The following is a 16577-nucleotide window of genomic DNA, read 5'->3' on the forward strand; positions in this document are numbered from 1 at the left end:
TCAAGGTGTCAGTTTCAAGCCCTCAATTAAGCCCCAGAATCAAATTGAGCCTGTTTTAATATCGTTACCTACAGTGCCACTCACAGACGAGAGTTCCTCTGTGTGGTTCCCATATCATTCTTGGGACGGCGCGATCCCTCTGTGGCTGGAGCCGCCACAATGAATATTGTCCACAAGTTGCTCCGAAAGCTCGAGGCCGCAACCCACTGCAAGCGAAGGAACATCCTTTGTTTAACCAAACAGGCAGCTTTCAATTCCGTGTTTTCCCCTTGGCCTGACGCGTTTCAGGGATTCACTCCCTTTCCTCAGAGGCCTTCATTTCACAAACGGTCTTCTTACAGCATACCACAAATGTCTCTGCGCGCTTTAAAGTGATGTTAATTGGCCCCCGGTGTGCCTTTCAATGTTACGTTATTCCACAAAGCACGCTGGTATTTGTAGTCTTTCAAGCTGAGTTGCACCCTCCAGTGGGCCCGTTTATGTCAGAAAATTTCAGAGTGTCAGTTTCAAGCCCTCAATTAAGCCCCAGAATCAAATTGAGCCTGTTTTAATATCGTTACCTACAGTGCCACTCACAGACGAGAGTTCCTCTGTGTGGTTCCCATACCATTCTTGGGACGGCGCGATCCCTCTGTGGTTGGAGCCGCCACAATGAATATTGTCCACAAGTTGTTCCGAAAGCTCGAGGCCGCAACCCACTGCAAGCGAAGGAACATCCTTTGTTTAACCAAACAGGCAGCTTTCAATTCCGTGTTTTCCCCTTGGCCTGACGCGTTTCAGGGATTCACTCCCTTTCCTCAGAGGCCTTCATTTCACAAACGGTCTTCTTACAGCATACCACAAATGTCTCTGCGCGCTTTAAAGTGATGTTAATTGGCCCCCGGTGTGCCTTTCAATGTTACGTTATTCCACAAAGCACGCTGGTATTTGTAGTCTTTCAAGCTGAGTTGCACCCTCCAGTGGGCCCGTTTATGTCAGAAAATTTCAGGGTGTCAGTTTCAAGCCCTCAATTAAGCCCCAGAATCAAATTGAGCCTGTTTTAATATCGTTACCTACAGTGCCACTCACAGACGAGAGTTCCTCTGTGTGGTTCCCATACCATTCTTGGGACGGCGCGATCCCTCTGTGGCTGGAGCCGCCACAATGAATATTGTCCACAAGTTGCTCCGAAAGCTCGAGGCCGCAACCCACTGCAAGCGAAGGAACATCCTTTGTTTAACCAAACAGGCAGCTTTCAATTCCGTGTTTTCCCCTTGGCCTGACGCGTTTCAGGGATTCACTCCCTTTCCTCAGAGGCCTTCATTTCACAAACGGTCTTCTTACAGCATACCACAAATGTCTCTGCACGCTTTAAAGTGATGTTAATTGGCCCCCGGTGTGCCTTTCAATGTTACGTTATTCCACAAAGCACGCTGGTATTTGTAGTCTTTCAAGCTGAGTTGCACCCTCCAGTGGGCCCGTTTATGTCAGAAAATTTCAGGGTGTCAGTTTCAAGCCCTCAATGACGCAAATGAATTTCAATGTTGGCGCGCGGCATCTGAAATCAGACACTGATGAAGGAATCTCTGAAACGCGTCTGTCTCTCTGTTTTGATTCATCTGCTAATTAAATAGGAGCCGATACAAAACCCCCTCCGTGAGTGTTTGACTTTGTACATAACGACAAAGTTGGGACGCTGGAGTATTTATACCTGGGACACCGCCACGAGACAGCACCCGCCTGCGAGTGACCTGGCTTTTTGGTCTAAATATATATATATATATATATATATATATATATACACACAATCGTGGGCACCTGTTAGACCCAATATTCGCCAATTGGGAGGGTGTTTTAGTCGCTCCCCCAGTGCCCCTGCCCTGGACAGATCATTTTTTCGTTCCGTTCACTATTTACTTGTCCAAGCTTAAAGCTAGCGCTCCCACCCCTCTTAACTATCCTCGTCGTAGGTGGGCAAGATTCTCCTTGCGAGAGTTTAATAAGGCTCTTACCGTGGAAGGGCCCCCAGGAGGAAATGACGTGACAACGGCAAATAAATTGCTCATTGACCGTATCACGGCTGCTCTGGACCACACAGCCCCATTGGACTGGTCAACTAAAGCTGTCCACAGACAAAGAACTGCTCCCTGGTTCAGCGAGGCGCTGTGCCAAAAGGGACTGCAAACGAGAAGAAAGACAATGGTGAATGGCTTATGATGATCGGATGAAGGATGCTTACCTCACAAAGAGACGATTCTATCATAATAAAATCTGGATAGAAAAAGCCACCTACTATGCAGATAAATTTCACGGGGCAGAAAACTCGGCTAGGGAATTGTTTAGCATATATAAATCCCTATCCACCCCAAAAACCGTTACTCGAGATGAAGATTACTCAGTAACAGCATGTAATCGTATTGCCAACTACTTCGGAGACAAAGGTGCCGATCACGATCCTGCAAAAACCGGGTACGAACCGTCGGACGGAGCACAATCTCCGCCCGACGCGTACCCGGTCGTCAATTTTCACAAACAAGGAATTACGATTCGCACGGGTACACCATCACCGTACGAATCGTAAAAAAGCCCGACCGAACCAAAAAACACCTACCAATGCGATCCGGGAAAGCGCCGACCTGACGTCGGGACGCTCGCAGCCAGCCATTCACGACCCAGGAATCACGATTCGCACCGACGTCACCCCGCACGGTGAATATTTTGCGGCAGCCAAAAACTGCCGGGAAATCAGGACGACGCGAACAAGGACCACCAGTACGCGACGGACAGACAGGACGACGCGAACAAGGAGGACCAGTACGTGACGGACACACAGGACGACGCCACCAAGGAGGACCCGTACGCGACAGGACGACGCGATCAAGGAGGACCCGTACGCGACAGGAAGACGCGAGCAAGGAGTACCAGTACGCGACAGACAGACATGGACCCGAACCTACGAGTCATCCCTGCCCTCATAGCAGTACACCTCCTCTACAGGTTACGACGCAGACGCCGCAGAAGGTCAGAATAACTAAGGGAGGGGGGAAAGTGGGGTGGGGTGGGGGTGGCACGACCAGGGCAGGCCACAAAACAACCACATAAGTCACACACCACACATGGCCTGGACATACCTGACTCCCATGCCCTGGTCACCACGAGGGGGTGGGGGCGTGTCCTGATAAGCCAGCGACCGCCACAACGGAAGTCCGTCACCACGCGAACCGGCAACACAACCAGACAGGTACGTCCCGTACCCACGCCTGAAGAGCGTGGGTACGAGTCGGACCACGCCCACACACGTCACCCCAACAATGGCGGGACGGATCGCACCCACGTGGCAAAGGCCTGGGTACGGGCCGCACAAACATCACATAGCGTGGGGACGGATATGTACGGACCCTACCCCCACCCCGTATGCAAGGAGCGTACCCCCCAGCCCAACAGTGTAAGTACGACCCGTACCCCCACCCGCGTATGCATGGAGCGTACCCCCCAGCCCAACAGTGTAAGTACGACCCGTACCCCCACCCGCGTATGCATGGAGCGTACCCCCCAGCCCAACAGTGTAAGTACGACCCGTACCCCCACCCGCGTATGCATGGAGCGTACCCCCCATGCCAACAGTGTAAGTACGACTCGAACCCTCACCCGCGTATGCAAGGAGCGTACCCCCCAGCCCAACAGTGTAAGTACGACCCGTACCCCCACCCGCGTATGCATGGAGCGTACCCCCCAGCCCAACAGTGTAAGTACGACCCGTACCCCCACCCGCGTATGCATGGAGCGTACCCCCCAGCCCAACAGTGTAAGTACGACCCGTACCCCCACCCGCGTATGCATGGAGCGTACCCCCCATGCCAACAGTGTAAGTACGACTCGAACCCTCACCCGCGTATGCAAGGAGCGTACCCCCCAGCCCGCCAGTGTAAGTACGACCCGTACCCCCACCCGCGTATGCATGGAGCGTACCCCCCAGCCCAACAGTGTAAGTACGACCCGTACCCCCACCCGCGTATGCATGGAGCGTACCCCCCATGCCAACAGTGTAAGTACGACTCGAACCCTCACCCGCGTATGCAAGGAGCGTACCCCCCAGCCCAACAGTGTAAGTACGACCCGTACCCCCACCCGCGTATGCATGGAGCGTACCCCCCATGCCAACAGTGTAAGTACGACTCGAACCCTCACCCGCGTATGCAAGGAGCGTACCCCCCAGCCCAACAGTGTAAGTACGACTCGAACCCTCACCCGCGTATGCAAGGAGCGTACCCCCCAGCCCAACAGTGTAAGTACGACCCGTACCCCCACCCGCGTATGCATGGAGCGTACCCCCCAGCCCAACAGTGTAAGTACGACCCGTACCCCCACCCGCGTATGCATGGAGCGTACCCCCACCACACCAGTGTAAGTAGACTCGTACCCTCACCTCGAATGCATTGAGCGTACCCCCACCGTGTATGTTCCAAGCGTACATATCCTGAAATCGGAGGTGTGTGTGCAGAGTCCACCCAGCAGTGCCCTGAGACAGGAGGGGTGTGTGCAGAGTCCTCCCAGCAGTGCCCTGAGACAGGTGGGGTGGGTGCCTATCACTCCCAGCAGTGCCCTGAGACAGGAGGGGTGGGTGTGGAGTCCTCCCAGCAGTGCCCTGAGACAGGAGGGGTGGGTGCCTATCACTCCCAGCAGTGCCCTGAGACAGGAGGGGTGTGTGCAGAGTCCTCCCAGCAGTGCCCTGAGACAGGAGGGGTGGGTGTGGAGTCCTCCCAGCAGTGCCCTGAGACAGGAGGGGTGGGTGCCTATCACTCCCAGCAGTGCCCTGAGACAGGAGGGGTGTGTGCAGAGTCCTCCCAGCAGTGCCCTGAGACAGGAGGGGTGTGTGCAGAGTCCTCCCAGCAGTGCCCTGAGACAGGAGGGGTGGGTGCAGAGTCCTCTCAGCAGTGCCCTGAGACAGGAGGGGTGGGTGCCTATCACTCCCAGCAGTGCCCTGAGACAGGAGGGGTGTGTGCAGAGTCCTCCCAGCAGTGCCCTGAGACAGGAGGGGTGGGTGTGGAGTCCTCCCAGCAGTGCCCTGAGACAGGAGGGGTGTGTGCAGAGTCCTCCCAGCAGTGCCCTGAGACAGGAGGGGTGTGTGCAGAGTCCTCCCAGCAGTGCCCTGAGACAGGAGGGGTGGGTGTGGAGTCCTCCCAGCAGTGCCCTGAGACAGGAGGGGTGTGTGCAGAGTCCTCCCAGCAGTGCCCTGAGACAGGAGGGGTGTGTGCAGAGTCCTCCCAGCAGTGCCCTGAGACAGGAGGGGTGTAACACATGTGTGTGAGGCCAGAATTATCCACATGCATACTGGCTACAAGGGAACATGTCCCCATGAACTCATGTCAACAGACTCCACACACAAGTACAGTGATCACCAAGGATGCCACGATTGTTGCAGGTGGACACATGGCCCTGCATGCATGGCCAAAGTAGAAGGGCTCCGTCACACACACAGCTCATGTAGACACAGCTCTGCGCTAAACATTGGGAACACCCTGCAGGGAAGAAAGCTGGGTACACAGAGGAAGGAATACACCCTGGGACAAGTGCACCATGCAGTAACTGCTAACATGAACAAAGAAAGTTAGCCAACACCTTGTGATGGCACACAGATCCCAGGGTCCCACCAATGAGCAGTATACTACTACACATCCCACACACCCAAACCCTTACACACCACCCAAAACCATGTAGCAGCCCCACCAACACCAATACCAGCATAGCAGTAGTGTGATAATGAAAAAAAAATTAAGCTTTATTCAGCATGAGCACAATGTCCGTGGATCGCAGGCAGTTCAATCTTCACAAAGCCCATAGGGCAGTCAATGTTTCTCAGCTGGATGGGGGACACAGTGGGATGCGTGTCCCCTACCTTGCCTGCACAGTCAAATGGCATCGTCTTCCACACTGGTGAGGGCATCAGGGGGGGGGGAAGCAACAGGCACCGCAGGGACATCAGGGCAAAGGGGCAGCGTTGTGGGTGCAGGGATGGAGGACTCCACCACAGGGGGTGGGGCAGGGCCAAAGGCGGAGGCCAGGATGGCACTACACACCTTTGCAAGGTCCTCCAGGGAGTCCCCTGCACCCGAAGGGACCTCAGGCCCCAAGGAGGGGGGGGGGTCAGAGGGATGGGTCGCAGCGCCACTGGGGGAGGGTGGAGACAGGGGGGGAGACTCAACCACCCTCACCGGGGACCTCCTTGACCGCTTGCGTGGTGGTGTAACCGTGGGGCTCAGGGACAGAGCGGCCATGAAGGAGTCCTTGGGGGAGATGTGGCCAGGAGAGCTGAGGGGAGGGGATTTGGAGGGAGTGGACTGGGTGGAATGCGGACTCCCACTATGGCTGCGTGTCACACGTTTGCCCCCCGACCCAGTGGGTGTGTCTACCTCACCCTGTGTGTGCGTGTCAGGAGGAGTGCGGTGGACCTTCCCTGCTGGTGTGGTGCCCGTGTCCGTTGATGTGGGTGCATGCCGACGTCTGGGTGTACGTGGGACAGGCATGGGAGTGGGAAGGGTGGATGGGGCAGGGGTAGGTGGGGGGAGGTCGCGCTGCAGGAGACTCACTGCTGCAGTCAGTGTGGAGTCGATGGACCTCAGCAAGTTGCGTTGGTCAGCCTGCGATGAATGAATGCCCTCCAAGAAAGCCTCGATGTTGGTGAGGGTTTTGCCGTGGGCATGGAGGACATTAAGGATCGCAGCCTGGCCAACCTGCAGTTGCCGCTGGATGTCCACTGACTCTGCATTGGCGGCAGCAGTGGAGACAGGGGCAGGGGGTGCGGTGCCTGGCAGGAAGGAGACATGCTGTGACCGGGCACGCTGGGAAGGGACACGAGCAAGTGGGAGGCGGCTGATGGAAACTGAGGGGGCGGTGCGAGGTGTTGTTCCGCTGTCAGCTGCTGGTGCAGCCTCCGCCCACTCGGAGACATCGTCCTCGGACCTGTCAGCTTCGTAGTCTGATGTGCCAGTCGACAGGTCCTCGGCCACACTCTCCTCCGCCTCTGTCCCACTCGATGTGCCAGACCCGATGTCACGGCTGGCACTGGTGCTCGGTCCCTCCGCCTGGTCTGTGTCCATGTCTCCCTCTGTGTCCCCCGACGATGCTGTGGGCAGGGTGGAGAGACAGAAATTAATCAGACACCTGTACACATCTGTCACATGAGTCCAATCTACATAGGTAACATTGCATAGCCTGAAAAGGAAGATCCCTAACATCTACTGAACAGGGTACCGATGTAGGGCATGAAACACACAGTTGGTTGAGCCACCATGCCACTGAAATACCATGGAGAGCATGAGACAATAGCTAAAGACAGGACACGGAGTCTGACATAGCACCCAGGCCCTGGGGACAATCCAGCACTGCATCTGCACCACACAGCGTTGGCGAAAATACCGATGACCAGGGACCATATCCATGAACTTGAGACACATGCTGCATAGGTAATGCTGAAAACATGCCCAACATGACTCGGTCACTGCACATTGCGTGTGTGTCCAGACACATCACACACTGCCCAGACCCGGCAAGTGGAAATCAGGATTTGACACATAGGCATTGTCCGCCCCAACAAGACCCTACACGAGGCAAATTGTTGAGACACAGGTGGCACCAACATCTCATATTCTGGGTGATACACACAGGGGCAGGCAAAAAGCAAGATTGGACGCCAAACAGCCAAGGTGCGCCTGTACAAATAATGAGGTACCAGTGCCCATCCTCAGATGAGTATAACAAGACACACAGGCACTGGCAACTGTGAGTATGAAGAAGGACAATCAGGTCAGGCTGCACAGTGGACACCTGTACAAAATAGCACGTCTATATACATGGTGACAGGGGACAATGGCACAGAGCACAACCTACGCTGTAGACACTGAGATTGGCCACGTTTATGATGACACATACACCACTGAGGAAAAGGTGCCCCAGGGGACAGTAGTGGGCACGCAACTACATGCTACTGAATGGTAATGACTGCAACACACGTCACCATCCCTGCACTATGTGTATCGCACACTCATGCACATCATGTCACAGGCCACTACATAGGACATGCGCGCTGTAAGGCATGACACATGAGAGACCAACTCCCATGTCTGGAGTCAGCATCAGTGCCAACTGACATGGAACCCACATGCAGTGAACTTGACAGTGCACAGGCAAGGTCCCACAACCTGTTACACACCACCCCCACACATGATGCTACAGTCATTGTTCTCGTGGACAAAGCGCCAGCCTACATTACCTTGTGAAGGAGTGACTACACACAGACCAGGGAACACATTGCAAGGAGGGGAAGGGTGGCAGGGGCACAGCGCTATACTGGGGCAAACAGGATCTGCACAGCACCTTTAAACCCTGCCAGTGAATTCATGCTACTGTGCCCTTACAAATGCCGGTGACACACAACAAACACACATGTACCTACCCCCTTCCGGCTGCTGCATCGCCTGTAAGCGCCTCTCCAGGTCTGGAAAGACCACCGGCAGCACACGCCTGTGGAGGTGGCTCAGACGGCGGCCGCCGCGGTTCTTGTGGCTCTCAGGTGAGTCCCCCAGCAGGAGCCGTGCAATCCTCCGCGTCCAGCACCGGATATCCTGCCAGCGTTTCCTCACCTGGGGCAGGCTCCGCCTCCGACCATCCACACCCCTCACGGCACTGACGGCGGTCAGCCAGATCTGCTCCTTGGCAGTGGCGCCTACCTGTGAGGAGGAACAAGTGACACCACATCAATACACCAGCCACATGTCACAGAGAGACATATGGGTACAAATTAGCTGGTTACAACAAGGCATGTCATGCAGCCAACGCATTGCACCTTTGTCATAGGGACATCATCCCCTGGTGAGGGAAAAAGCAGTACGTGCCACAGTGGGTACACAGGTGGAATGATGGCAATGTCACAATCAATGATCAAGGCTCACACTGTGCATCACACCCACCCCTCCTGTCTCAGGGCACTGCTGTGAGTGATAGGCCCCCACCCCTCCTGTCTCAGGGCACTGCTGTGAGTGATAGGCCCCCACCCCTCCTGTCTCAGGGCACTGCTGGGAGACATCAGGCACCCCCCCCCTGGGACCCCCCCGACAGTACATGGCATGTGTGTTACACCTGGACGCAATGGCAGAAGTCACAGTCACAACATAGGGACAGTCTGTGGCAGTGGCCTATGCACTCACCTGATACCCTGGTCGCCCATACAGCATGGAGTACTGTGGGAGGATCACATCCAGCAGAGCCATGTTCTCCTCCAGGGTGAATGGCTGTGTCCTCTCCACAGCCCTTGACATGGTTCCAGGGAATCAGTAGCAGCAGCTGGGTCGACGAATGCAAAGATGTGCAGGCAAGTGCTCCCTCATGGGACCTGGCTGCCTTATATGTGCCCTTCTGCCCAGTCTCATGCACAGGAGTACAGAGTGATTGGTCACTCACATTTGCATCCTATGTTTCCACCAATCCCTTCAAACCTAGCAGTCTGTGGGTTCTCTATCGGTTTCATTCTCCTGCATGATGTCAGCCCCACAAACACATTGCAACAAAGTAGAAGAATTCCAACTGACTTCTGCTGTGCACCTTCCAGAACAATTTCGAATTTTGAACTTGGTCTCCATGACAACCAGCATGCATGTAGGCCTTAATACTTGTCCCCTATGTAATTTGGAGCATCACACACAGGTACGATGCGTTTCGGGGCCCTAGGGCACCCCAAATGCATGGCAACGGCCCGTACATGCATGCCTACGCTCTCCATCACTATGGGTCTGCACGCGTATGCGTACCCGTAGTGGTACGGACCGTACACACGCATGTACGCTCTCTATCACTATGGGTCTGCATGCGTATGCGTACCCGTAGTGGTACGGACCGTACAAATGCCTGTACGCTCGCCATCACGATGGGTACACATACGGCAGCACTCCCACAGTGATTTGGAAACATGCACAGGCCCTCTCAGCAGCAGTATGGCGGTTTTTACACATCACTGTGGTGATAGGCGACACACATGTAGGAATAGGGCGGACATACTTGTCCATGGATGGACATACTTGTCCAGGAATGGACATCAAGGCATCGTCTGTGCATTACTACATGTGTGGGGCACAGGTGTCACAGGCTGTGATGTGGAACATGCCTCCTGAGTGGAGAAGGCACCAGATGTATGATGAGATGTGTACATGTGTACTGTGTGAGGGTGCAATGTGTGCCAGGCATGCCGTTGACTCCTTTGACATGTGTGCATGTGGGACTGCGCACTTGGGGTGAGCGTCACTGGCATGGCACGGACACCAACACACGGAAGTGTCCCATGATGCCCGGTACAGGGGTCATGACACATGACTTGTCACTACCCACAGTGCACAATGTGACTATGTCATATATGTGTCCGGGATTTACATCAGGTTGATGTTGTAGCACCCTCAAAAGCTGCAGCCGTTGCAGCAACCAACATGTGGCTGTGTGTAGATTGTCATTGCACACTGTTCCCAACACCATGCCACATGTGTTATCGGATGTGAGGTGCACATGTATGCATGGGACACGGAGTAGCGTGACAAGGCCATGTCAGCAAACTCACAAGGAATGTGTGGTGAGTCATGACATGTGCACCTTCATGGCAAGGTGTGTGGGCTGGACTAGTGTAATGTCATGTGACCTGTGGTTCCAGTGTTCCGCTACCAGTCTCTGCAATCGGCATCACACTTCTGCTGATGTGTGGGTGTATGTCACTCCTGTCTTGCGTCGGGCAGTGCACTTGCACTGGGACACAGCTATTTCCATGGCGTGGCATGGGGAGGTTCTCAATCACCGTGTGTAGCTGGGTCTTGGAAGTAGTGTCACCTTGCATCCATACGTGTCCTGGGCATGTAGCACATGCCTGACTCCCTATGTGGCATGTGTGTATTGCCAGATTTACATGTGCTCAGTAGACATGAGTTGTTCTCGTAGTGCACTCACTCTTCCTTGTCACTTCCAAATTACTGCAGAGCGCCTCCTGTTGCCCGAAGAATTCCAGACTTGGCGACCATGCAGGAGAATGACAGGATCCGGCTCTACCGCTTCACCCAACCGTTGATTCTGGAGCTGACGGCGAGACTGGCACCACACCTGCAACCGCAGCACAGGTATCCGACGGCACTGACACCCCAGCTGAAGGTAATGGCTGCCCTACATTTTCTGGCCACGGGTACCTTCCAAAATACCATAGCTCATGTTGGTGGCATGTCCCAGAGCATGTTCAGCGGTGTGCTGCATGATTTCTTGGAGGCCATGTTGATTCACCTGGATGACTTCATCAAGTTCCCAACCCCTGAACAGATGACTGAGGTCAAGCGTGGATTCTATGCCCTGGGAGGGATGCCCCATGTCATTGGGTCCATAGATGGGACACATGTAGGTTTGGTACCACCACACGCACGGGAGGTGGCGTACCGCAATCGGAAGCACTACCACTCCATCAATGCCCTTGTGGTGTGTCTGTCCAATATGGTGATTTCACATGTCTGTGCTCGTTTCCCAGGATCAGCACACGATGCCTACATCATGAGGCGTAGCGGGATGCCTGATATGATGATGCAGCTGCGCAACGAACGGGCATGTGTTGTTGGTGGGTACAGTCTGTCTGTCCTGTATTCTGTATAGCCGACCAGCACGACCGCTACACCAGTTCTAACGATGTCCATGTGCTTCCCATGTAGGGGACGCTGGCTATCCCAACATGCCTTGGCTGCTGACACCTCTCCGCAACCCCATCACGCCGGCCCAGCTCCGCTATAACACCGCCCATGGCCGGACAAGGCGAGTGATAGAGAGGACGTTTGGCATGCTGAAGAGCCGATTCCGGTGCCTCCACAAGACCGGCGGTGCACTCCCTTATGCCCCGGCGAAGGTCTGCAAGATCTTCATGGTCTGCTGCATGCTGCACAACATGGCAGTTGAAAGAGCTGTGCCACTCATCCTGAATCAACATGACGAGGACCATCCACCCGTGGAGGACGAAGGGCTTGGCAATGGGGCTAGTGATGTGGAGGATGTGGAGCCGCAAGAGGACATCCGGACTCGGCTCATACGCGACTTCTTTGCTTAGTGGTGAGTACCAGGGTCTGAGTGTGCACGCATTGGTCCCCGTGTGGCATGCGTTGTGATGTGTGTCTCCACCTGCATGTATGGCACGTGGGTCAGAGGTGTGTGTGGGTGTGTCACTGGAGTGATGGTGGCAGTGATGGTAGTATTTCCCCAGTTATAATTGTGACCTAGCATGTTGTCATCCATACATGTGTCGATTAACTGCACATGCAAGTGGCTGTGCTTTTTGTGGCTGACTTCTTGTGTGTCTCTCTTCCCCAGGTACCTGCGCATGCCGTTTGCTGGTTGCATTGTTGTGGCACTGCTATTCCTCATGGACATGACATCGTGGGCTGACTCAGCGTTACAGGCACGGACACGTTTGGAAGTCTCCATGGGGTAAGGGATGCATCTGGGGTGTATTGGGTGTGGCAGTTGTTCACGATGTGTGCACACTGCCCCGGTCGGGGTTTGGTTCCTCTGCAGACATGTGGCATCCCCATGGGACACGACATGCAGCTGGGTACACCTGAATAGATGGGCTGCCTGGTTGTCAGTCATCAGTGATGGGATAGTGGATTGTGATGATGGCATCAATGTGTGTGACACTGCCCTCGGACACATACGGTTAACATTGTCTTGACATGGCGTGGGACTTCCACATCAGCGGATGTATGGTGTATGGCAGGCTCTCCGTGAGCAGCTGTGGGTGTTTAGCTGTTAGCCGACGCTTGTGTGCCAGTTCCCTGGCTATCACGCATTTGTGCTGCAGAAGGGGGGTGCCAGTGTTGGAGCCACATGTTACTCCACATGATGTGTTCATGTGTACTTCAAGTTGCCTCTGCAATACCAATAACATGACTAATAAAGGTGTCCCTATGCCTCCAAGGTGCCTCTTCTCAGTCAGTGCTGGTGTGTTGGCACGGTGCATCCTGCATGTCTGGCATGGTATTCCCTGATTGTGGCTATGTGTCAATGTGTCGAGTGGCAAGATGCAAGCTGTGTGTGTGTGCTGAGACTGTGTATTGGGCATGATGTCCATGACTGTGTGGGTATTGTGACATGTGCCATCCCCATGCATCCAACGTTGTCCATGACCCCATTCTCTGCATCCACCGGACTCAAGCTTGCAGGACATGGTTCTGCCACCTGTCTACACATACCTGGCTGCCCCCCAGGACACGGGCCAGGATCCCTGACCTCTGCGCATGACTGTTGCTGTACTCAATGTGTCTGTCAGCATTGTTGTTCGGCCACCCCCTCAGCTGGTTCTGACCATCACGGGTGTGTATGGTGCTCCATGTCTGTCTTGCCTAATAAACTGTGACCCATGTGTCCTGTGCCAGACTCAGGCCCCAGGGTGTGGATGGTTGAAGTGAACAGATGACTCAGGCATGTTTAGACTGTACAAGACACATGTTAGGTAATAATGCTACCAGCAGGCATCTACTCTTAATAGTGTGATTTATTATTGGGGGGGGGGGGGGACAAAGTGAGGGGCTTTCCGGGATTAGGGAATCCAAAGTTCAGTAGGGGAGTTGGTGTCCTTGCCATTGGAAATCCTCAGAGTCCATGCCACAGTCTTTGTCAACATTGGTCAGCCAGTGACCAGCAGGGCCATGTGGCAGAGAATGTCTCTTGATGCTGTGATGCTGTTGCTCCAGTGGGCCAGGTGCCAGGCCAGGTGTCCTGGGAGATGGTGATGTAGCAGCCACCCTCACGGTCCTTTCCGTGGACGACCCGGCTTCCTGCGGGGAACCTCAGCAGCAGGCCGTGACGACGTCTGGGATGCTCCGTCGGATGTTTCCTCCTCCTCCTCATGATCCCTCCCTGTGGGTGGTGATGTTCTCCGCCTTCTGGCACAGGGAGGGTCGGCCATGGTGTCGGCCATCCGACGGAGTTCAGCGTGAATCCCCTGGGACGCCGTCACTTGCTCAGCCTGTCTGTCCTCCATCCTCCGTTGGTGTAGCTGTAGACAGGCTATTAGCTCCGCATGTTGCTGGGCCTGCTGGACCTTGATCCCCTCGAGGACGGACACAACCTGGGCCATGCCCGTGGTGTCCTGCCGGTATGAGTCCAGGATGTTACGGACATGGGAAAATACCGGATCCCCAGCCAACTGGTCAGGCTCGCGCCTCCGCCGTCCTCCACTCCCACCACCCCTGCCCACTTGCGTCTGGCCTGCACTTGTGGGAACATCGGGTCTCCGGGACCCCTGAGGGGTGGCATTGGCGTTGTCGCCTGCCTCCTCCTGGGTGCCCGGGACACCGTGTCCCTCCTGGCGAGCCTGGCTGCATTGTGGTGTTGGGGCAGGGATCCTGGGTGTCTCCTGGGATGTGGCAGGAGTGGGGGTGGTGGTTGGCACGGTTGTACCTGACGCAGGTGCTGCAGGTGGTTGGACACCAGAGGGGCCAGGTCGGTCGGGGTCGTCCGCAGAGTGGTGAGAGTGGTCGCTGCCGGTGGGATCGGTCTCCTGCAGATCCGGGTCCTGTGAGTGTTCCCCCCCAGTGTTGGGGGGTGCAGCACGACGTTGACCTGTGTGTGAGAGAGAAAATGTTAATTTTGATCCATGCAACATCCATGTTTCATCCGTTACAAAGTTGGCACATTTCCTCTTGGAATTAGGATCTGTCTTGCATTCCACTCACAGTGCACTTGTGCATGGGTGTGTCCCTTGGCCACCAATTTGGCCCCTTTAACTATGTGTGGCACAGTCTTACTTGCTGCGTCAAGTGTGACTGCAGTCAGCAGTGGAGTGTGCATGTGTGGCGAGCCATGCATGTGCGCCTTCCTTGTAGCACTGTACATGTGCACATGGAGTGGATCCACACACTTATATGATGCAGGTGGCTGTCCTTGTGCTCGTGTACAGGTTGTGACATGGCCCTGCGTTTTGCCATGATGAAGAGGGGGGGTTCTGGCACTGGCCACCCTTGTCTACATGCACGCAGTCCACCTGCTGACGAGCAGACATTCCCACACACCAAAGGACTGATTTGCTCTCCCTGTGTCTCCCTCCTTCTCTGTCCCCCTCTCCCTCCCTCTCTGTCCCCCTCTCCCTCCCTCTGTGTGTCAGCCTCCTCCCTCTGTCCATCTTCCTGTGTCTCCCTCCCTCTCTGTCCCCCTCTCCCTCCCTCTCTGTCCCCCTCTCGCTCCCTCTGTGTGTCAGCCTCCTCCCTCTGTCCGTCTCCCTCCCTCTCAGTCCCACTCTCCCTCCCTCTGTGTCCCCCTCTCCCTCCCTCCGTGTGTCACCCTCTGTCACCTTGGCCCAGCTTCCTGGGCACACACTGTTAGCAGATCTTTGAGTGGCCCTTGGCCTGTTGATGTGAGTTTGTTTCTGATCTCCAGGCACCCATTTTGTCTGCTGTGTGTCTGTGTGCTGCTGCTGTGGTGGTGTGTGCTGCCACTCTTTCACAATGTTGGCTGTTCATTAGCTGCTGTCATGTGCAAAACAGTGCCTTCACCCCCATGTGTTGATGCAAGGCGTCCGCCATTTGCTGGCAAGTCATTCCTGTGTTGGGACACAGTGTTTGTCTGGCTGTGACCTAGGCCATATGGGCAGAGGGCATTGTTGTCTGCTTTGGAGTCGCACTATGTGATTCTTGGTGCCCAGCCTCCCGCCATCCGGGTTACCGTGTCATGTGTTGTTGTCTTCTGTGGCCTGTGACTTGACATTGTCCAGCTGGGTGCATGGGGCATGGTGGCAGCAGTGGCATGTGCCTGCTCATGGAGTGTGGTTGAGTCATGCGATGGCTTGTGGTGGTTGCGTGCCTGTTATTAATTTTGGTTGTGGTTGCAGTTCCCCCCATGTGAGGTGCGTTGTTTGTGTACTCACCCGGGTCTCGGAGTCCTTCTACTCCTTCAACTGCCTCCACCGGCAGTATGGCCATCACCCTCTCCTCCCAGGGATGGTACTGTACGGCTCTGCGGGAGGGCCCTCCTCCGGTGGCGTTGGCCTGGTCGTGTTCCTCCTGCCTCTTGGCTCTGACCCTCCTCCGCAGATCGTACCACCTGTTCTGGCAATCCTGCTTGGTCCTCCTGGTGTCCGCAACAGCATTCACAGCATCGACGATGGTCTGCCACATGGCTGTTTTGGCTGCCTGGCTGGTGCTTCTGACCAATGTTCCAAAGATCTGTGGCTCGACTCTGAGGATTTGATCAACAAGGACCTCCAACTCTCGGTGACTGAACTTTGGATTCTTGGTAGTGGGCATGGTGAGGGATGTGGGTGGGGATGGTTTGGGTGTGGGGGGTGTGTGGATGTTGGGGGGGGTGTGGATGGTTGTGTGTGTGTGTGAATGTGATGAGAGGGTGTTTGTGAGGGTGGTCGTGTGAAGGTGTGCAAGTGTAAGATGTGGTGTTGCTTGTAGTCTGGTTCTGTGGTGTCTGGCAGCAGTGAGTCTGTTGCAAAGGCTCATGGTTTGTGTGTGTGGGCCCTTTTCATTGGTCCATGGGTGGGTGTGGCAGTGTTTGAATTTTGGGTGGGTGTGTTATAAGGAGTGGTGGTGTAT

Source organism: Triturus cristatus, chromosome 11, assembly GCF_964204655.1.
Source record: "Triturus cristatus chromosome 11, aTriCri1.1, whole genome shotgun sequence".
In the NCBI taxonomy this organism is placed as follows: Eukaryota; Metazoa; Chordata; class Amphibia; order Caudata; family Salamandridae; genus Triturus; species Triturus cristatus.